At 38.7% G+C, this 23377-nt stretch overlaps 1 long non-coding RNA gene and 1 other non-coding gene across 2 annotated transcripts; one reads left to right on the top strand and one right to left on the bottom strand.

Moving 5' to 3' along the window:
- Window positions 1-4212: 4212 nt before the first annotated feature.
- LOC111766497 (U6 spliceosomal RNA) lies at window positions 4213-4319 on the bottom strand. Its single transcript, XR_002798532.1, has one exon. It is a non-coding gene; the product is annotated as a U6 spliceosomal RNA (small nuclear RNA).
- A 13384-nt stretch (window positions 4320-17703) lies between these two features.
- LOC105746030 (uncharacterized) lies at window positions 17704-22763 on the top strand. The gene is made up of 3 exons (XR_011646986.1): window positions 17704-19393; window positions 20580-20781; window positions 22669-22763. It is a non-coding gene; the product is annotated as an uncharacterized lncRNA (long non-coding RNA).
- The last annotated feature ends 614 nt before the right edge of the window (window positions 22764-23377 follow it).

Here is a 23377-nt window from a genome sequence, read left to right as displayed (position 1 = left end):
GCATAGACTCCCCAAAAGGGGAAGTTCAGTGGATGGGCCCTACTTCAAGCAAACTGGATCTATGAATGGGAATCAAATCATTGGATCTCCCCCCTGCCTTTCTCTTGGTTCTGCTTTTCTCTGTGTGGCTCATTTTCAGGTAGGCTGTTTCCATATGGGAGTAAAGACGACCATAAAACAGTTCCAGGCATATACTATCCTCACAGCCAACTAGTCCAGAGAAAAGAGGGCCACTCGCTCCTCCAGCATTTGTATCAATCTTTGAAAAAGGACCCAGGTGATGCCACTTGCTCCCTCCTGGACAAATCATGTGCCTAGGGGAATTAGGCACTCTGATAGGGTGGCCTGGTAGCCTTTATACATCCACGCCTGTGTCAGAGAAAGGAGGGCTATGTAGTTGACAGACCTATCAGAATCCCTTCCAGTGGGAGAGTGATAGCTTTCAAAAAGAATGGATCAGAGAAGTCTCCCCCATAAGAAGTAATAGATGAACACTCAGATCATACTTTTCCTAGGGGTCAAAATTCTTTATACTACAGGAGACTAAATAAAATTAAATAGCTTTAAGAAGAACATACTTGGGAAACGGACTTTGGCCCAGTGGTTAGGGCGTCCGTCTACCACATGGGAGGTCCGCGGTTCAAGCCCCGGGCCTCCTTGACCCGTGTGGAGCTGGCCCATGCGCAGCGCTGATGCGCGCAAGGAGTGCCGTGCTACACAGGGGTGTCCCCCGCATAGGGGAGCCCCACACGCAAGGAGTGCACCCATAAGGACAAATACAGAAAAAAAAAAAAAAAGAAGAAGAACATACTTGAGAAAATTATCACCATGTAATGATAGGTGGCTTAATTAGAATTAAAAACTAAAACAAAAACCAACCCATGGCATTATCCAAATTATTTCAGGTATAACATGCAAACCCCTTGATTTCTAGGAGATATGTAAATGATTTGCTCATATTTTTAATCTGTTAGGAAATGGTGCCAGATTTCCAGCTTAAAACAGAAGCCACATCTTTATCCATGGAACAACTTCCCAGTGAGAGGCACATCTTAGAGATGAATACTAATCTTCTCAAATTTTCTTACTGGAATGTACCCCAACAGTGTACCCAATTTGCTGGTCATGATATTTCTACAGCCCTGGGTGCTTCAAAACAGGTATGGAATCACTCTTCCTCTTTCTTAAACATTTCCGTTTTTGGACTTCAGTATAGCTCTGGAACTTGATCTAATTAAAGCAAAGTCTATTCAACTTGCGTAATTTAATATTTCCTTATGTCTGTCAGAACCTGCCTGATTCCCAACTTCTACAGCCCATCTTTCCCCACATGTACCTTCTGGAGACAAGTTTTACCTTGGCGCCTAAAACAAATCTTGGTCTCTGGAAAGTAGTCAGACCCATCACCCAGAGATCTGGTACACAAAGTTATACTCACTGCTAGCCCAGCTCTGACCTCATGTTCCAATAACTGGGCTTCTGACTTGTTTCTGAGACCATACTTTCTTTTTTATTTTTATTTTTCCTTCATTTTATTTTACTTTTTTTTAAAGATTTATTTCTTTATTTTTATTTCTCTCCCCTTCCCTGCCCCAGGGCCCCCTCCCCACCCCCCCACCCCCAATTGTCTGCTCTCTGTGTCCATTCACTGTATGTTCTTCTGTGTCCGTTTGTATTCTTGTCAGCAGCACCTGGAATCTGCGTTTTGTTTTGTTGCATCATCTTGCTTCGTCAGGTCTTCCTGTGTGTGGTACCATTCCTGGGCAGATTGCACTTTTTTCTCTCTGGGCAGCTTTCCTTACGGGCTGCACTCCTTGCACGTGGGGTTCCCCTACACAGAGGACACCCCTATGTGGTATGGCACTCCTTGTGTGCATCAGCACTGCATGTGGCCCAGCTCATCACATGGGTCAGGAGGCCCTGGGTTTGAACCTTGGGCCTCCCATGTGGTAGGAGGACACCCTATCCATGCAAATCCACTTCCCTTTTCCTTTATTTTTAAACAAGTTTTAGGTTACATAAAAGTTACATTGAGGGAGTGGATGTAGCTCAAGTGGTTGAGCACCTGCTTCCCAAGCATGAGGTCCCGGGTTCAATCCTGATACCTCCTAAAAAAAAAATTTATGTTGAAAACAAAGGGGGGAGGGGGAAAGAAAATATAGGGAATTCCCTTATACTCCAACCCCTTCCCTTCTCACATTTTCCCCTGCTAATAATATCTTTCATTAGTATGGTACATTTGTTACAGTTGATGAACTAATATTGAAGTATTGCTACTAAGTATGGTCTACATTTTACATTATCATTTACATTTCACACTGCACAATTTTATAGGTTTTAACAAAATGTATAATGGCCTATATCTGCCATTGCAATATCATGCAGAACAGTTTCAATGTCCCCAAAATGCCCATGTTATACCTATTCTTCCCTCTCCCTCCGCTAAGAACCTCTGGTGACCACTGTCTCACTGTCTTTATTATTTTCTCTCTTTCTCTCTTTCTCTCCCTTCCTTCCTTCCTTCCTCCCTTCCTTCCTTCCTCCCTCCCTCCCTTCCTTCCTTCCTTCCTTCCTTCCTTTCTTCCTTCTCTCCCTCCTCATTATTTGCTCTGTCTGCTCTCTGTGTCTGCTCATCTTCTTTTTGGACACACTGAAAACCGAACCCAGGACTCCCATGTGGGAGGAAGCACCCAATTGCTTGAGCCACATCTGCTCCCTGCTTGTCTCTCTTTGTGCCTTCCTCATTGTGTCTCCTTTTTGTGTCATCTTGTTGCATCATCTCATTGCATCATCTTGTTGTGTCAGCTTGCTGTGTCAGCCCTTCACATCAGCTCTCTGTCTTGCTCATCTCCTTTGGGAGGCACTGAGAACTGAACCTGGGACCTCCCATATGGGAGGCAGGCATCCAACTGTTTAAGCCACATCCACTCCCCTGTCTTTATATCAAAGTTACAAGTTCTTCCATTACTAGAATAATAAATCTATTTTATTTTATTTTTTTAAAGATTTATTTATTTATTTAATTCCGCCCCCCCCCCCCCCCCGGTTGTCTGTTCTCTGTGTCTGTTTGCTGCGTCTTGTTTCTTTGTCCGCTTCTGTTGTCGTCAGTGGCACAGGAAGTGTGGGCGGTGCCATTCCTGGGCAGGCTGCACTTTCTTTCGCGCTGGGCGGCTCCCCTTACGGGGCGCCCTCCTTGCGCGTGGGGCTCCCCTACGGCAGGGCACTCCTTGCGCATATCAGCAGTGCGCGTGGGCCAGCTCCACACGGGTCAAGGAGGCCCGGTGTTTGAACCGCGGACCTCCCATATGGTAGATGGATGCCCTAACCACTGGGCCAAGTCCATTTCCCAATAAATCTATTTTAATCCATAGTTGCATTCCTCTCTTATGTTTGTTCATTCCTCAGTCTTGAGGATTTTAGGATGGTGGTGTCCACTCTGCTTCCAGTTGAGAGGGGCTTAGATCCCCTGGTGCAGATGGATGTAACTGACTTGCTTGCAGTTGTAGATACTCTGTTTTTCAGGGATGGGCATTGCCCATCATCATCATTTTGTTAATTGTCCTTGATGAGTCCGAGAATAGGAGAATAGATTGTGGCTGCAACTCTGCTGAGATTCAGGGCTCAACTACCATATGAACAGCCGGAAGATTTAAGTCTCTGAGACATATATTTAACAGGTACAATGCTCCCTGCAGTTTCTGGAGGAGGAGAGCATCCTATCATTCCCTGATCCACCATTATGGATCTCTAAAACCATACTTGCTGGTAATCTGTTCTCATAACTACGTCCCTGCCTGACCCCTGTGTCTGAATCCTTAGCAATCTGATCAGAACTGTGCTTTCTTCGACAGGCAGGGCCAGCAACCTGTATAGTCACAACAAGGCCCCTTGCTCTTATGGGTCCCCGACTTGGTTTAATGCTCTGCTATTGCCATCTTGGAACTCTTAATAATTTTTTAACAAGGGGCCACAGATATTCATTTTGCACTGGGCCCCACAAATTATGTCTACAGATATTCATGTACCCACACCTACTGAGATATATACATCGAGATAATACTGTTCATATCCTACTTTTCCAAACCCAATATTTAATTTGTACACATTTTTCTGTGTCATTAAAATGCTTTGTAGATGTTATTTTTTAATCTTTTTAAACATTTTTTCTTTATTTGACAAGTTGTGAGTTTACAGAAGAATCATACATAAAATAAAAATATGGAACGCTTCCCAAATTTGCGTGTCATCTTTAAGCAGGGGCCATGCTACTCTTCTCCATATTATTCCAATGTTAGTGTATGTGCTGCAGAAGCAAACACACAGATGTTATTTTTATTACTTGCATAATATGTCATTATAAGGAGACATGGCTACTTATTGAATTGTGTCCTTATTTTTGGCATCTAGACTGTTTACAATTTTGTACTGTTACAAGTAATGATGAGAAAAATCATTTGACATTATTTTTAAGTGTATTTCTGATTATTTCCTTAAAATAATATCTCAGAAGTAAAATTGACAGGATAAAAGATTTATAAACATTTTTGAACCTTTGCATTTAAATTGCCAACTACTTTTCCAGAAATATTACTATCACCAGCAGAGTCAAAGAAACGTCCTCTTTATACCTTCAACAGCAAAGACTATTATAATTTAAAAATACATCTTGAGAAGTGGACCTGGCCCAGTGGATAGGGCAACCGCCTACCACACGGGAGGTCCTCGGTTCAAACCCTGGGCCTCCTTGACCCGTGTGGAGCTGGCCCATGCACAGTGCTGATGCGCGCAAGGAGTGCTGTGCCACGCAGGGGTGTCCCCAGTGTCGGGGAGCCCCACACGCAAGGAGTATACCCCATAAGGAGAGCCACCCAGAGTGAAAAAAGTGCAGCCTGTCCAAGAATGGCACCTCACACAAGGAGAGCTGACATAGCAAGATGACACAACAAAAAGAAACACAAATTCCCAGTGCGGCTGATAAGGATAGAAGGGGTCACAGAAGAACATACAGTGAAAGGACACAGAGAGCAGACAACTGGGGGGAGGGGAAGGGGAGAGAAATAAATAAAAAAATAAATAAAATCTTTTGAAAAAATACATCTTATCCAACTAATTTCCATTTGTTTGACTACTAGTAAAGGAGGGTATTTTTGAGATATTTATTAGCTTTTTTTTTTTTGATACTGGGGGCTGGGGATTGAACCTGGGACCTCGTATGTGGGAAGCAGGCGCTCAACTACTGAGCCACGTCAACTCCCCTGAGTTCTTTTTTTCCACTTATTTTTTTGGGGGAGATACCCGAAACCAAACCTGGGACCTCCCATGCAGGAAGGAGATGCTCCACCACTTGAGCCACATTCACTTCCATTTATTAGCTATTTTTACTTCGTGTACTTGCCCTCAGAATCTAAACTTTTCAACATAGTTTTCTTGTTTCTTTTTTTAATTGGTAAAATATGTATAAGATAAAATTTGCATTTTAACCATTTTTAAGTGTACAATTCAGTCACATGAATTACATTCACAATGTTGTATAACCATTACTACTAACTATTTTAAAAAAAATGTATCACCCTAAACAGAAACTCTATCCATTAAGCAATAACTTCCCATTCTTTTGGGCTCTTTTCTTAGGCTTTCCAAGTTTTCCCCATGGTCAAGGACATTTCAGGTGCCATGCTTGGAAAGGAAGGCTCAGTTTCCAGTATTTGATTCTCACATAGGGCAAGAACATAAAAACTCCCTGCAGCATGTACTTCAGGAAACCTGCTTGGAGAATAAAGTGTTACTTCATATGGTTCTCTACCATGTGTACCTCATGTTGGAAGCATGAGGAATAATTCATGACCATCAACTCTTTGTAGTGTATACTTCATGCAATCTGCCTGGGGAATAAAGCTGGTTTAACAGCAAATGTGTCTCCCAGGGGTACAATGCTCTGTGCCATGTATCCTGCAGGTAAGTTTCTTGGAGAAAGTTGTTATCCGAAGCTGTGTTTTGCACAGAGAATTCCTGCTGTTCTCTGTAAAGGTTACCTCCTCACTCCCTGGGCTACAGTCCTAACCCAGAGACCCAGTTCTATAGAACACTTCATTCTCTAGGTGCTTCATTCACACCTTCTTTCTGCCTGAAAGTGGTTATAGGTTTTGTATTCAACAGATTGCTCAGTTTCAAAGGAAACCCCCCTTCTTTACTTTTCTCCGTAACACTTATCATCATAAAACATAATATATATTTTATTTGTTTATATTGTTTATTATCTGTTTTCCTTTACTAAAATACATGGTCCATGCATGTAGGCACTTGTGTCTGTTTTATTCCCTGTTGTAGTCTTAGCCTTTAGAACAGTGCCTAGCACATAATAGGTGCTCCATAAATATTTACTGAATGAATGAATAATGCCCAGTCTATAGCATAGCGAATATTCAAGAATAACTATGTCAGGATTTTTATATAGCATAGAGAATACATCTATATGCATAGAGAATATTCAAGAATAACTATGCCAGGATTTTTCTTCATTTCAAATTTCTTAACAAAATCCTCAAAGTTAAAAAAACACAAAACACCAATACTATGAATATTCTATGGCCTCATTGGTATGAACTAAATACAATGAGTAGACATATGGAGTTGGACTATGAAGTGTAGGTTGGTGGGAGATGGAATGTGGGATGAAAAAGGGGAAAAGATGCTAGATTATGTAGAATGTTTAATAAGGTCAAATGTAAATACATGGTAATGGTTGGACTAGATGGTAACACATTATAATGAATGTAACAAACACTGTTGATTTATGAATGTGATTGTGGGTGAAACAAGTAGTCTAAGAAGATTAATGTTAGTTGAAGGACAGCTGGAGGATAATATTGGGAATGTATTACAATGATTTTGGAAGTAGATGAGGATTGTGGTTAATAATAATATAAATACAGGAATATTCTATTACAGGATAATACAGGATACATGGGGGGGAAATTAACTAATGTAATGTATGGACTATAGTTAACAATAACATTGTAATGTGTTGCTTTTGTTTTTAAAGATTTATTTTTTTATTTCTCACCCCTCTCCCCCACATTGTTTGTACTCGCTGATTGCTCTGTGTCTGTTTGTTTTGTGTTCTCTGTGTCTGCTCGGCCTTTTTTTAAAGATTTTATTTATTTCTCCCCCCACCCCCAGTTGTCTGCTCTGTGTCCATTCACTGTGTGTTCTGTAATCGCTTCTATCCTTATCAGCGGCACCAAGAATCTGTGTTTCTTTTTGTTGTGTCATCTTGTTGTGTCAGCTCTCCATGGGTGCGGCCCATCCTTGGGCAGGCTGCACATTCTTTCGCACTGGGCAACTCTCCTTATGGGGTGCACTCCTTGCGCGTGGGGCTCCCCTACGCGGGGGATACCCCTGCATGGCAGGGCACTCCTTGCGCTCATCAGCACTGCACATGGGCCAGCTCCACACAGGTCAAGGAGGCCGGGGGGTTGAACCACAGCCCTCCCATGTGGTAGGCAGCTGCCCTATCCATTGGGCCAAGTCCGCTTCCCTGCTCATCTTTTTTTTTCAGGAGGCACCAGGAACCGAACCCAGGACCTCCCATGTGGGAGGGAGGCACCCAATCACTTGAGCCACCTCCATTCCCTGCTTGTTGAGTCTCTCATTGTGTTTCCTTGTTGCATCACGTTATTGTATCATCTTGTTGTGTCGGTTTGCTGCACCAGCCCATCATGTCAGTTTGCCATCTTGCTCATCTTCTTTAGGATGCACCAGGAACCAAACCTAGGACCTCCCATGTGGTAGGTGGGCGCCCAACTGCTTGAGCCACATCTGCTTCCCACTAATGTTTTTGTAGCAAAAGCAAAGTTGGTACTATTATAATATATTAATTCTAAAGGTAAAAAAAAAAAAAAAAAAAAGAATATGGGGTTTTGTTTTGTGAGACTTGAATATGATTAAGCATTTTTTCTGTTCTTCATTTCTTTTTCATTAATAAGGAGAATTTGACTATGTCATTTAACTAATGTATATTCATCTGTGCATCTTTCTGGACACTAAAGGAACAGTTGAATTAGCAGTTGGAATTAGATGAGATAAAAGTGCCTAAGAAAGAACTTTTTAGGAGTAATCTTTCCATAACTTGTTAAGCTACTTTTTTCTGTTCTTTTATTTTTGTGAATTTGATAGGAAATTGTTAATAAAAAAAATAAGAATAAAATACCCAATACTTTGGAAAAGAATGTAAATAGAAAAAATGAGGTATAGAATTAGAGGATTTAGAGTAGAAATATGATTGAGGAGTGAGCACGTGGGGACAGGTTAAAAATAGCCACATATAACACATAGGAGATGGGGCTAGGGCCTTGGTAGCTAGAAGTAATTACCCTGAAGAATTTCTGGGAGGGAGTGTGTTTATACCACCTCTGATAAGCTTGGCTCTCCCTGTGCCCTGGAGCCTTGTCCACTGGCTTGCTTCTTTGCCACAGGGGCATATGGAGATAAAGGCAGAGTCCAGGGCTTTAAAAGCATGGGAATGGGGTAAGCTGACGTCCTTGGGATGAGAAGTGGGTGACAGAAGCAGTCCCAGGAACTTGGTCCCCTTGACTGGACCCTTGTAGGCTCTGGCTTTCCCCAGTGGCTACTTGGAGAAGCCAGGAAACACAACTCAGAAATGCAGGAAGATAAATTATTTGTTCTCCCCTGCCCCAGTGGATTGTTCTGAGACCCAGGAGCCCCTCCAGAGACGTTCCATGGACCAAGCTGCCAGCTGTGTCGTCTTGAAAAGTTGCGTGTCCCCCTGTCCCCCTTACTCTTTCTTCCCTGAGATTGCACTCTCCCTGCCTCTCTGAAGATGAGCTTTATTAGCTTTGTCTCAGGGTATGTTTTCTAGGGAGCCTAGGCTAAGATATCAAGAAGAGGGAGGTGTCACAATTCAGTTCCAAAAAGATTACTCTAAACCATAGACATACCCTAGAGTTCAAAGCCTTCTCTCAACGTGCCTTGCTTTAAAAAAAGTGTGCTTCTACCTCAAAATAGTCAAAATGTTAATTTCTAGCTGAAGTTAAACAATCATAAATTGAAAAATCGGTAGAACTTTGAGTGAAGACCAAAAGAAAGACCCAGAGATGAGTTATTATAATCAGAAAGGCCCTTGTAAAATTCATTCATTCGTCAAAGAGTACAAAGCATTAAACTAGGTGCTGGGAACACACTAATGAACAAGACATATGAGACCTTCCTCCAGGAGCTTAAATATAATAGATAAACAAAGAAACACTTAATATGATGTCAGATAGTGATCAATGATATGAAGAAAAATAAAGGAGCAGATAGATAGAGAGTGATGAGATACTCTTTTAGATGGCATGGTCAGAATAAGCAGACACCTTACTAAAGAGACAGAGGGATCCACTTAGAAGCCTGAGGAATAGCATCCTAGCATGTGTACTGATAGGTTCTTTGTTAGATCAGCTTTAAACTGAGAATAAATAAATAAATAGAGCAAGGGAAAGAATGCAAGTTTTTACCTTTCTTTTATCTTAAAATCATCTAAGTAAAGTTTTCAAAGCCTGAAGCTTTTCTCAATTTTTCTTAGTGGCTGGTTGTGTTTTTTAAATTAATCAACTTAGCTGAAGTTGACAGTACTTCCTCCTTCTCAAATGCAAAATTGTTTCTCATCTTATTTTTTCTTTTTTTCTTTTTCTTTTTTTATTTCTCATTCTAACCCCACACTTTATCTGACATACTAATATTTATTTATACATCTCACATACCACTTAACATAAGTATATTATTTGAAAGCAAAATTTATATATTTTCAGCGTTGTACTCCTGGAAGTATCTAGCACAGGCCTGCCATGGAGTAAGCAAATAATTATTTGCTGAATTGAAACTTTAGCTTTTATTACCCCAGGCTCTTTTTGGACAAAATCATCTGACTCCTCAAAATTCCAAAATCACAAATAAGTGTTGGAACTATATTTATGCACTCACTGATTTTTAAAAATAAATATATCCACTATTGGACAAGCTATCTAACCCCTCTGAAGCCTCAGTCTCCCCATCTCTAAAACAACAATAACAATTGTTATTTGACAGTACTTGGTGCAAGAATTTAAAATGAAAATAAATCATCTAGTGTAGGATACTAGGTATTTAATAAGTTTTTTAATTAAAACAGATAGTAGATATTTAATAAATGGTTGGGCATTCAATCAAGAAATTAGGACTTTTCAAGGTCAATCTGAAACCAGGGAATCATGATATCATCATAAGATCCTTTCTTTAATAAGCTTTATTGAGGAATATTGCATAATTCATATGCAATAACACCCATGAATTTTAAGTGTACTATTTAACAAGTTTTGACAAATGCATACCATCATGATCAATGTAGATTATTTCCATCACTCTAAAAGTACCCTAAAAGTGCCCATTTGCATTCAGTACCCTCTTTCCACCTTTGGCCTCTGGAACCCACTGATTCGCTTTCTGCAAAGGATACTTTAAATTTATTAAGCCAACATTTATGATAGCCTTTATTTGGAAGACCTTGAGCTAGGTACTTCAAAGAATGCAAAGAAAAATAAGAGTCTGTATTCTTAAATGGCTTAAAATCTAGCCTAGTTTTATGTAATTTTGAGATTGCAAACAATATAGGATGGAATTTCAAAATGACTTATACCTAAAGAGCAATAAGGAAGAGGAAAAAAATTGCAAACACTTCCTGAATCAACTTTTAGAACATTGAACAAAATCATGTAGCTTCACAAATGCCACTAAGTATGATTTCTTTTAAAAGGCACAAATTTATGATTCCATGGTGTTCCAGATAGTTTTTTAAAAACAGATAACAAGCATAAAGAAAAAAATGCAGAAATCATAAGTATACAGTTTGATAGTTTCAACCTAGATGAATGCTCTGACCATCCTAAAAGCATTTTGGTTTAGATAATTACATCATTGGAAACAAGAGATAAGAGAACAATGTTCTGCCAAGGCTCCCAAAGAATCATGAGGATAAGTAGTGAGAAAAAGGATAGCACATTAAAATTCATGAGGAAATGTCATTCAAGTTCCACGAATAATAAAGCGATTATTATGCAAGGTCAGGTTTTTCTTTCATCGTTACAGAAAGACACAAAATCATTATCGTGATCTGCCATGTGTTTTTCCTTTGTTATTAGATGCTGGAACAGGCCTATTAAATGTTTCTTGTTACCCAGGGGAATGTTCACAGTAGAGAGTAATGGTTCACGAGGCTTTCTATGGTCCTACTTAGACCAGAGAAAAGGAACAAATTAAAAAGAAGGGCAGAATGACTGGGTGAGTATTTTCCTGTGATTACAAAGGACTGGTTCTATTCTTCACTACCCTGCCCCTTTCTTCGAGCTTTACACCTGCTACTTCCAGAATAGACAAAGCTAGTATTTGCATTTGGAGCCTCCTTGGTCTTACAATGGGAATTACAGTTAATTTCAAACGGGGTAATAATACACGTAAATTGAGAAGGATATTGATATCAGGAGAAAAAATATAATCTGGAAAAAGAATCCTATAAAAATTTATATAGTGGAGTAAAACATTTACCCATACTCTAACATTGATATGCAAAGAAAGCATTGTTCTTTATTTTCTATGATGGATCTCATTTTCCTTGCTAGTTTCTGCCTTGTTCCATAGTGGGAGGGGGAAAAAAACCACCAGGATTCAAACTTGTCAATTTAAGGTAAAAACCTCTTTCTGTTTAAATAAATAGTTGCCTTTGAATAAAAACATTTTTCCTTTGGGTAGAAGCAAAATCTTTCACATTTCCTTCCCTTTTCACCTGCTCTTCAAGGTAGTGGCTGGCCGTATCGAAGGATTTGTGACCTCATGGTGTCAAGGAGAGGAGAGCCTCAGGTCCCTGTGGGGTCGCAGGATACTTACTGGCTTCTTTGACAGAGTGGCATTTTTGAGGACTACGGGTCACTGAGGACTACGGTTGAGGTATGCAGAGTCTTACTCCATCTATTGGGCAAAATGCTGGCATCATGGCTGGAGTCTGTAGTTTTGGTTATTTGCTCTGCACATTGTAGCCTTTTTGTTTCCACTGGACCTTGCTATATTTTGTGCTCCCTCACCAGGATCCCCTGTAAGGCATACAGTCCTGCGGTGAGCCAGGACCACTACTGCAAGGTCCACCCACTTCTCTGTCACTGCTGGACAATCACTATATTGGATGTTGCACCAAGTCAAATGGAAATAAGATACGAGCCCTTTTCAGCTTTCTTTTTATCCTATCAAACACATCTTCCTTTTCTAGAAAGTTGTTCTGGAGAAGGGTGCTTAAGACACAAGTGTCTCTTTCCTTTTCCAGTGCCACCTTCCACCTTGGATGGAAAAGTAGGATTGCCATTTTCTTTTCCTCTCTGGATGGGGTTTTCTCCATATCCTCTTGCTTCACTTGAGAGAGGTGAGCACTATACAGCTCAATCTTAATGGCCAACAGGGTGTCTTTCCTGCACTATGAAAGAGTCCATCAGGAGTGGTTCCTTGATAGTGTAGCTGCAAGACATCTGGAAACTGGAGTTTGCAAAATATTTGTTTACTTTCCCCAAGTATTGCCCTAGTTTCTTTTTTGGGGTGTGGTAAAACCCTATTTATAAAGGCTATTATGTTTAAAATTGAGGATAGAAACCTGAAATTTGTGATTTCATATTTGGCTGCTTAATTTTTAGATCACTTTTGAAAATAGAATTTCAAAATAACATTCAAAACATCCCTAATTCAGGGAGGTGGACTTGGCCCAGTGGTTAGGGCGTCTGTCTACCACATGGGAGGTCCACAGTTCAAACCCTGGGCCTCCTTGACCTGTGTGGAGCTGGCCCATGCGCAGCGCTGATGCGTGCAAGGAGTGCCCTGCCACACAGGGGTGCCCCTGCATAGGGAAGCCCGGGTAGAGTGAGCCCCGTAGGAGAGCCGCACAGCATGAAAGAAAGTGCAGCCTGCCCAGGAATGGTGCCGCATACACGGAGAGCTAATGCAACAAAAAGAAATACAGATTCCCGTGCCCCTGACAACAACAGAAGTGGACAAAGAAAACACGCAGCGAACAGACAACTGGGGTGGGTGGCCAGGGGGAAGGGGAGAGAAATAAATAAATAAGTCTTTAAAAAAGAATCCCTATTTCAATTGAGATGGGTAACATTGAGTAAGATTGACATTCTGAGTTTTATTCTATGTACCTTAATCCAAGTTTTGTTTTGTTTTTTTGTTTGTTTGTTTGGCCCCTTCCTCTCCAATGTCAGAAACAGATTCAGGGAAGTGGATGTGGCTCAAACGAATGAGCTCCCACCCACCACATGGGAGGTCCCCAGTTCAGTTCCCAGTGCCTCCTGAAATAGACAAGCAAGACAACAAGATGGCATGGCGAACTGATGCAACAAAGGAGATTCAAAGAGGAAAGACAATAAGGGACAAAAGAAAAGCAGGGAGCTGAGGTGGCTCAAGCGATTGAGGGAGGTCCCAGGTTTGTTTCCCCATGCCTCATGAAGAGAAGACGAGCAGACACAGAGAGCACACAGCAAACAGACACAGAGAGTAGACAATGCAAACTATGAGGAGGGGGAACTAAAAAATAAAATAAATCTTTTAAAAAAACAGATACATCAAATTCCCCTAAAGACAACTTCCCACCTTGCCTTAAACCTATGGATAATTGGAAAAACAAAAAATGGTAACACCAAAACTCCTGCAGCAAAGTATGTACTTTTCATATGCTTATATATCTTTCCTTCTTTTATTTTTTTAAAATGTTGAACATTTGTGAAGGGTGTGTATAGAAATGCAGTCTTTGATCTCAAGGATCTTCTATGTTCAATTTCTTTATAGTAGTTAGGAGGATCATAGAGATAAACAGGAAGAAGTGCGGTGTGGGGTATTGCTGTGTTTATAGCTGATGTGGAAAAGACAATTTTGCACTCTCCTTCAATGTCATCATAACCACCAAAAAAGAATCAATAACTATTAAATTATCTGTTGGCACCAATAGGCTAATTTATTGTGACTTTTTGGTGAGGTACTCCTTTTGGAGGTTTAAATGTAGTTGTCAATCCATAAAATTACTATATCCTTAGAAAAACCTGAAATATTTCATACATACAGAAAAGGATAGGAAATAGTACAAATAAACATTTATGTGCCCAATAGCAAATCTTAACATGTTAACATACTTGTCTCAGATTTTTTTAAAAAGATTTATTTATTTATTTCTCTCCACCCCCTTGTTTTTTTCACTTGCTGTGTCTGCTTCCTTGTTTCTTTAGGGGACACTGGGAACTGAACCCAGGACCTCTGACATGGGAGGGAGGTGCCTAGTTGAGCCGCTTCCACCTCATTATGTTTTTCCTCCCTGCATCTCGTTGGGTCTCTCATTGTGTTTTTCCTCCCCGTGTCTCTCTCTTGTTGTGTCAGCTTGCCATATCTCTCCATTCCATCAGTTTGCTGTCTTCTTTAGAAGACACCAGGAACCTCTGCTCCCTGTGGGAAACAAAGGCATGTTGTTTCCATGGAAGCAAGTTACTTTCTGACCACTGGGTCATGCTATCCCTGGAGATGTACGTGCAGGTGGCTAATCTCTCTGGGAAACATAACATTCCAGCAGAACCCAGACTTGATATCTCAAGTAACCTGGGCAACAAGATTTATGAGTATATTTGTTTCAATAACATAATAGAACATCTTAGGCTTTAGTTACTCTCTTATCCACTGTGCACTGTGTTTTCATTAACGAAGTTATGGGAATAGTTAGCTAAAATAGTTGCTGGCTCTCACAATTGCTTGGGGTATATAAAGAAGCCCCTGAAATTAATAAACTTGTCTGATGAGCTTGAGGCTTCAATGCTCTCAAAACCCCTGATCCCAATCTCTCTTTGTCTTTCATTCCCGATACCCTTCGGGTCCATCACTCCGACATTTGGCACCCAACGTGGGGCCCAAAGTAGTGACTGCAGCAGAGATTCTTCCACAACAGTATCGGGAACGCGGAACTGAAAACCTTCCAGAAAGGTTGAGGAGTCCATCAAAAGGTGACTTGAGTCTAACCACACAGTGGTAAGAATTTTAATTAATCCTGTTTTCCGCTAGCATCAGGGTATGGGTAATCAACCAGGATGGATGGAAGAATATTCACAGGTACTAAAATCTCTTTTAAATACTGTCGGAGTTTCAGTAAAAAAGGCTGATTTACTTGAGCTTTTTGCCTTAGTTCAGAAACATTGTTACTGGTTTCAGCCTCAGGGGCATAATGTTTTAAATTTGAAACAGTGGAAATGTGTAATGAAAGCTTTAGGAAGAGTATATCAAAGAGGGGAATCCATTCCTTTATCTGTGTGGGCTTTGTGCCAGCAAATTGCTGCAGCCTTAGATCCTTTACAGTCTGAAGAAGGAGAGAAAGATGAAATTACTATATTTTCTAAGCTCATAAGTAAATTTAAAATGAAAGGAAGTAAATTGGAACAAAAACAGGAGGTTGAGGTAAATGGGGAACCATCATGTTTTTTCCCCTCATCCTGATATTAACCCTTTCCTCAATAAAAGCTCAGTGAAATGTCTTAATGAAATATCTTCTGTGTAGCCAGTACAACTCTCTGCACCTACTAAATTGCCTTCTGTTACTAAGCCTAAATTAGAAATGTTTTCAAATGTTGCCGATGCTTTGCCTTATGTTAAACAATTATTATCTGCTTTCCCAGTAACATTACATGCAATACCACCAGATACAAAGAATCTGCAAGGGGGTGTCAAGTTTCATCCTGAGCCAAAAACTTTTAAACTATTGAAAGATTCAAAACGGACAAAGATACTAAATAATGTCCTTGTTAGTGAAATCAGGCTTGTAAAAAAACTCTCTGTTAAAGTGTTAACTAAGATAAGGAAACTATTCTGGCAGCAACTCTGCAAACCCCCTGCTGTCTACATGACAATGTAGTTGTGGGCTAGTGGGGGTTAATAGAGTTAAGCCACTGAAAAAAGAGAAAAACATGGCAACATTGGTGTTCTGTTTTGTTTTCATGCTAATTCTAATTGGGCTTATTTAACCAAGATAATAAAATGAGTACAAAATTTTTATCAAGGTTTAAAAAGGAATTTTCAGTTCTAAATCAATAGTTTACTCCTGAACTTCAAGTCTCAGTATAGTCTTACAAAGTAATAATCCAAAAATGTGTGTTAACGGTCTGTCTCAAGTTATCTTAACTGATTGCTGATAACTAATAAAAATGTTTCCAAGCACAAGCTTGCATGTTACAGGCAACATGGATTCCAGAAGAAACCTTAATAAGAACTTAAAAGCAGCTATACCAAGAAAGTAAGAATTATGAGTTAATTGTAAACTGTTTCTGTTACTGTGTTGTGATTGTTCTGTGTTTGTCTGTTCGTTCAATGTCAGTGTATATTTTGATACCTCCGGATGGTAATAAAAATCAATAAAAATTTATAAAGAGCTCTATTTAAATGGCCAAAAATTAAATAAGCACTTATATTAATGCATAAGTTTAAATGTTAATAAGATCTCTACAATGATAAAAATTGTAAGTCTTGATTAAAAAAATTGCTATAAGGTCTTTTTATAAAAAGTTGTTCTTGCCTAGATTGAAATGAATAACTTATTTTTCTTCACAGGATAATATGAAGGATGTAAAACTTAAATGAATATTAGAGATTAAAAGTTTGTGGAAATGCTGACTGACATTCAATAAGTTTTTTCTAAAAAGTGTGTTTTGTCCTAAAGTAGGATGGCTAATTTTCATAAACTCTTGGAACTTAAATGCATGTGGCAAGTTGTAGAAAGTATTGTGGTAACTTTTAAGTAAAGAAATGTGTTCTGTAAAAGTAAAATTTGTCTTAAAATAATATAATTATAGTCTATATGGTTATAAATAATTATAAAAAGTCTTATGAAGCATTATTTAAATTAAAGTGTTTAAGTGGCTAATTCCAAAAGGTCATTCTTAAACAAACCTGAATTAATAATAATAATAATAAAAGGTAATTTTATAACAGAAAAGCTGGGCTGCAGCCAGCCTCCCTTGACAACTTGCTTTTAGGAAACTGTTTCTGATATTGCATGCTACTAAGTATTTAAAGTAAAGAAAAGTTCATTATTTCAACAAGCTTGTTTAGTGTTAACGGTATATAAGAAGTTTGCTTGATAACTTCGTATGTAGGCTATATGGAATGTATTTTTATTATTAAGGAAACAGGAGATGATTTTGTCCTAAGGTAAAATGATTGGTTATTAAGAAAGAGTAAAATATGGAACAAAATCTGAGTGAATACTGAAAGAGCAGAAGTTTTGTGGAAAAAGAATTTTTATGGTTAAAGTTGAATAAGATTTGATGGGTCTATCTATAAACTTTTAAAAACTTTAATATCAAGTAGTATACTAACGCAAAGTTAAAAATTTTGTTCTTTCTCAAGGCCTCTCAAATCAATCTGTTTTGGTAAAAGTTTTTATCCTCAATAATCAGTATACAAAGAAAGTCTGTTTTATCAAAATAGCTTCTTGTGCTCATCATTTCCTCAGTGTTCCAAGAAAGGAAAGTTTTATCTCTTTTAAAGAAATGTAATGTTCAAAATTGCTTTCTCAAAATCAAATCCTGAAAAGTAGCCTTTTATTCCAAACTATTTATAAGAGATTTGTTCTTTTACCTTAAAAAAAATTAGAGTAATAATTAAGTTCATTTAATATGTTATAAGTTGAATAAAAGGTGTTTTAAAGTGTTATAAAATTAACAAGTTTTTTCTTTCCTTTAACCCTCTGTTAATTAAAGTTGTATGAGTAAAAGGTTTCTATAAATGCTTAAAAGTGTATAAAGTTACCAATATTTCAGCATAATATTAAGAAGAAAAGTACAATGTGGTTAATTATGGTTTTAATTATTATAAAAGAGTATGTGTCACAGAAACAACCTCTTATCATAGATTAAAGTAACAACACTGTAGTATGCAGCAATCCCAAACACTGCTAGTATGTTGCATAAAGTTATTGTCCAGCTGTATTGCTATCACTTTGTTTTAAAACTTGCTAAGACTTTCTTTAGTGTATTCTTAGACAAGTCAAGCCAGCTGCATTCCTCTATCTGTAAAAAACCCAACAGTAAACTTTTGCAGTGCTTTTCAGGGCTATGTGCATAGCCCAACCATCTTGTATACTATTTACTGATAGTAATAGTAATAAAAAAGCAACATACGTTATTTCTCAAAAAGAACAGGTTTGGCAAACTCCTTATTTATCTGCTCAACGCACAGAGCTTTCAGCCATCATTAAGGTTTTACAAATGTTTTGAGAGCCCTTGAACATTGTCTCTGACTCCGAATATGTATGTCTTACTGTCAAGCATATTGAAACAGCTCATATCTTTGCTACTAATGAGTTATCTTAACTTTTCGCTAACTTACAACATCTCATCAGGTTAAAACAGCATCCTATTTACATTACTCATATATGCTCTCATACCTCTTTGCCTGGTCCTATGACAGCAAATAATGCTTGAGCTGATTTATTAGTAAGGTGTTTACAAAGTGCTCATGATTACCATGTTTTAACTCACATTAATGCTAAAGGCCTGTAAAATAAATATCAAAAGTTAACAAGACTACAGGCACAAGAAATTATTTGCACTTGTCCTAATTGTGGACATCTAACAGCGGTGCCTTTTCAGGCTGGAACTAATCCCAGAGGCCTGACTCCTAATCAATTATGGCAGATTGATGTTACTCACATACCATCCTTTGGTAAACTACAATATGTTCATGTTTATATTGACACTTATTCTCATTGTATGTAGGCTACTGCTCAAAGTGGGGAATGGTTTCATCATGTTTGCTCACACCTCTGGTCTGCTTTTGCTGTAATGGGATGCCCTCTGAAAATTAAAACTGATAATAAACCTTTCATTAGTAAATCCTTTAAATCTTTCTGTTTAAAATATGGTATTGAACATGTTACCAGCATTCCTTATAATCCTACAGGTCAAGCCATAGTTGAATGCAGCCATCATACCCTAAAAACTACGCTTTTAAAACAAAAAGGGGGAGATGATGGTATTATAACACCAAAAGATCAATTGGCAAAAGCTTTATTTACTTTAAATTTTCTTAATGTTTATAATTCATTGACACCTGCAGTATGTCACTTTGGAAAATGTCAGACATCTACAGTGGACGCATGAAATGAAGATCAACCAAATATTCTGGAAAGATATTTTAAGCAATGAATGGAAAAAAGGCAGGATTAAAGTAAGGGGGCGAGGCTATGCTCTTATCATTTCAGAAAATGGAGAACAAATTTGGCTACCTGCGAAGAGGATTAAACCCCGGAATGAAGAGAGGGGGTCTCCTGCAACTTCTGATGATGGTGATCGTAAGTAATGAAAAAGCTGCTGGTAATTACACTTATTGGGTCTATATACCTAACCCCCCATTACTTAAAGTGTTAACCTGAAAAGATCCATTCTTTCATATATATCTGAATAAAACCCATATATTCCCTGGACCAACTGATGATTGATTGCCAATTAAACTCTATGAAAAAAGACAAAGAATCGATAATCTCATATTACCATTTGATTATCAACCCTTATGCATTGGTAACCATCCTTCCTGTATGTATGTTAAAAATCGGGCCATAACTATCTTCAAAAATAATAATACTCAGTTTATTGTAACTTTATTTCGCTCTTCCAAATTATTCATGACCAAAAATCCTACTTACGATTGTCCGCTAAAAGACAGTAGGGATAAAGAAGGATGGCAAGAGTGCCATATAGGAAGAGGATCTGTCATTTTTAATGATTCCTATGGAATAGTGTGGGAAAGTGCTCCTATGGGGAGTTCCATTGAATATAATAACAGATTTATTTGGCATGGTCTAAATAGTAAAGGACAACAAAAAATAATTTTTACTAAAAATAATAGTGTTTGGAAACAGAAAGGGAAATGGATCCCTTCTTCATGGTGTAATTTTTTTTTTTTTTAGATTTTATTTTTATTTATTTAATTCCCCTCCCCTCCCCTGGTTGTCTGTTTTCAGTGTCTTTTTGCTGCATCTTGTTTCTTTGTCCACTTCTGTTGTCGTCAGCGGCATGGGAAGTGTGGGCAGCGCCATTCCTCGGCAGGCTGCTCCCTCCTTCGCGCTGGGCAGCTCTCCTTATGGGTGCACTCCTTGCGCATGAGGCTCCCCTACACGGGGGACACCCCTGTGTGGCATGGCACTCCTTGCACGCATCAGCACTGCGCATGGGCCAGCTCCACACGGGTCAAGGAGGCCCAGGGCTTGAACCGCAGGCCTCCCTTCATGGTGTAATATTACATCTATACACAAGCAAAAGAATTTGTGGAAAGTTTTTCTAGGAATAGCTCCTACTATAGAATGGATTACGAATAACAGTAAGAATAGTCAATATCTGCATTTAAATCAAATTCATCATCTTCAGGCATGTGTAAGAGATCCTTATGTGTTTGTGGTGGGAAAATTGACTATAACTGAGAATGCTCTATTTTATAAAAGTGGGACCTTGCATACCTGTTTGTCTGAAAACATTTTACAGAATGGAGATTTCATTACAATGGCTCAAAGGCGGCGGGGAGTGTGGATTCCAGTGCGACTGAACCGAATATGGCAATCGTCACCTGAAAGTCAACTGCTGTTCCATATGGCTCGAGAAATCCTGAAGCGCTTGAAGCAATTTGTGGGACTGATAATAGCTGGCATCTTAGGACTAATTGGTGTCATTGCAGCTGCCGCTATAGGTATCATGGCCTTGCATGAAATGGTGCAGACTCAACAATACATGCATGAATGGCATAAGAATGCTAGTGACTTATGGCATAGTCAAGAATATATTGATGGAGAATTAAACAGTAGAGTTAATAATTTAGAATCAGCTGTTTTGCATATTAGAAATCAATTGTATAATTTAAGCTTAAGGGGATTGAAATGTGATTGGAATGAAAGTAACTTTTGTATTACTCCACTTGCTTATAATAATTCTATATTTGATTAGGAAAAGATTAAAAATCATTTAATAGGTCATAAAGGTAATATGTCATTAGAAATAGAAGAATTACAAAAAAAGATATTAAAAATGTCTCATAATCAGATTTATGTAGCTGAAGATAAGGATATCTTTAATGATTTAATTTCTCATATTAATAAGTTTAATCCAGTAGATTGGTGAAAGTCTCAGCATTTTTTATCAGCATTAGGAATAAGACTTTGTGTATTAATCTTGTTGCTTACTGTGGTTGCTTGTTTGGGACGAGAAATATGCCAAAAACTGCGCCATGTCAACGCGATGGGACAAGCTAATAATTTGGTACTTGCTAAAACCCTGATATAATTCCCCATGGTCAGAGCGCTTGGCTGGTAGTCAATGATGGGTAAGACTCTCAGAAGAGGGCAACCTAAGACAGGCACAATTACCCTAACTAAAACAAAAAGGGGGATATGTGGGAAACAAAGGCATGTTGTTTCCATGGAAGCAAGTTACTTTCTGACCACTGGGTCATGCTATCCCTGGAGATGTACGTGCAGGTGGCTAATCTCTCTGGGAAACATAACATTCCAGCAGAACCCAGACTTGATATCTCAAGTAACCTGGGCAACAAGATTTATGAGTATATTTGTTTCAATAACATAATAGAACATCTTAGGCTTTAGTTACTCTCTTATCCACTGTGCACTGTGTTTTCATTAACGAAGTTATGGGAATAGTTAGCTAAAATAGTTGCTGGCTCTCACAATTGCTTGGGGTATATAAAGAAGCCCCTGAAATTAATAAACTTGTCTGATGAGCTTGAGGCTTCAATGCTCTCAAAACCCCTGATCCCAATCTCTCTTTGTCTTTCATTCCTGATACCCTTTGCGTCTGTCACTCTGACAGCTCCCTGATTCGTTGTGTCTCTCATTATGTTTTTTTCTTCTAGTGTCTCTTGTGTCAGCTTTCTGCACCTGCTTATTATACCAGTTCACTGTCTTCTTTAGAAGGCACTGGGATCCAAACCACCAATCTCCCATGTGGTAGGTAGGAGCCCAGTCACCTGAGCCACATCCGCTTCCCTCAGATTGTTGTTGTTGTTGTTTTTAAAGAGAAACACTGGAACCATGCAGTGTACAACCATCTCCTAATCATACTGCAGATACCAGTCTTTTTTTTTTTTAAGATTTATTTATTTTTCCCTCCCTCCATCATTGTCTGCTCTCTGTGTTCATTTGCTGTGTGTTTTTCTGTGTCTGCTTGTATTCTCATCAGGCAGCCCTGGGGATCTGTGTCTCATTTTGTGTCATCTTGCTGCATCAGTTCTCCGTGTGTGTGGCACCACTCCTGGGTGGGTGCAGTTTCACATAGTGTGGCTCTCCTTGCTCAGGGGCCACTCCTTGCTTGGGGGCACCCTTACAGAGGGACAACCCTGCGTGGGCCAGCACTTCTTGCACATGGCAGCACTGTGCATGGGCCAACTCACCACACGAGCCAGGAGGCCCTGGGTATTGAACCCTTGGACCTCCTATATGGTAGGCAGACAGTCTATCTGTTGAGCCACATCCACTTCCCTTTCAAATTGTTCTTTTTTTTTTTAAAGATTTATTTTTATTTCTCTCCCCTTTCCCCCATTGTCTGCTCTCTGTGTCCTTTTCAGATTGTTTTTAAGAAATAAAAACTACAGACAGAATGAAGCACCATATTCTACTCCCTACTTGCCACAGGTAACCAGTACCCAGAAGTTAGTATGTATCCCATGTTTTTATAATTTTTCTATCTAGGTATGTGTTCATAAATAATGCTATATTTTGTTTTAAATTTTTATTTAAGTGGTATCATCCTGTAAGTATACTTTTGCAAATTTACTGAAAATAGAATTAATTTCTGTTATCTTATTTTGTGTTTTCTATTTACCATATTTTTTCTTTGCATCCTTTTTTATACTTTCCCAACTTATTCCCCTCCCCCCACCATTATTCACTTAGAAGTTATACATTTTAAAAAATTAACCTTTATTTATTCTGGGGTAAAAATAGAAAAGAAGCTTCTCTGGTAAATGAAGTGGGGTTTCAGGTTTAATACAAAAAACTTTATGTGATATAGAAAAAGTAACAAAATTTTCAATAAACAAAGCTTGCTTTTTTTTTTTAAAGGCTTACACAATTTGGAAAGCACTCTGTCTTTTCCTCATTGTAACCACATTTAAGCTTTTTCAGTTTGTAGTTTTATTCATTTTTCTTTTGATGCTTTCTCTTTGGTGGAATCAAAATTTTCTTCACAGAGGTAAAATGAACAACTTATTTTTGCTTCTCTTTTACATTTTAAAAACAATATACATTTTTGTATTCTTTTAGTGTTTACCCTTA

Source organism: Dasypus novemcinctus, chromosome 21 (assembly GCF_030445035.2).
Source record: "Dasypus novemcinctus isolate mDasNov1 chromosome 21, mDasNov1.1.hap2, whole genome shotgun sequence".
Classification (NCBI taxonomy): Eukaryota; Metazoa; Chordata; class Mammalia; order Cingulata; family Dasypodidae; genus Dasypus; species Dasypus novemcinctus.
This window is presented reverse-complemented; position numbering and strand designations above follow the sequence as displayed.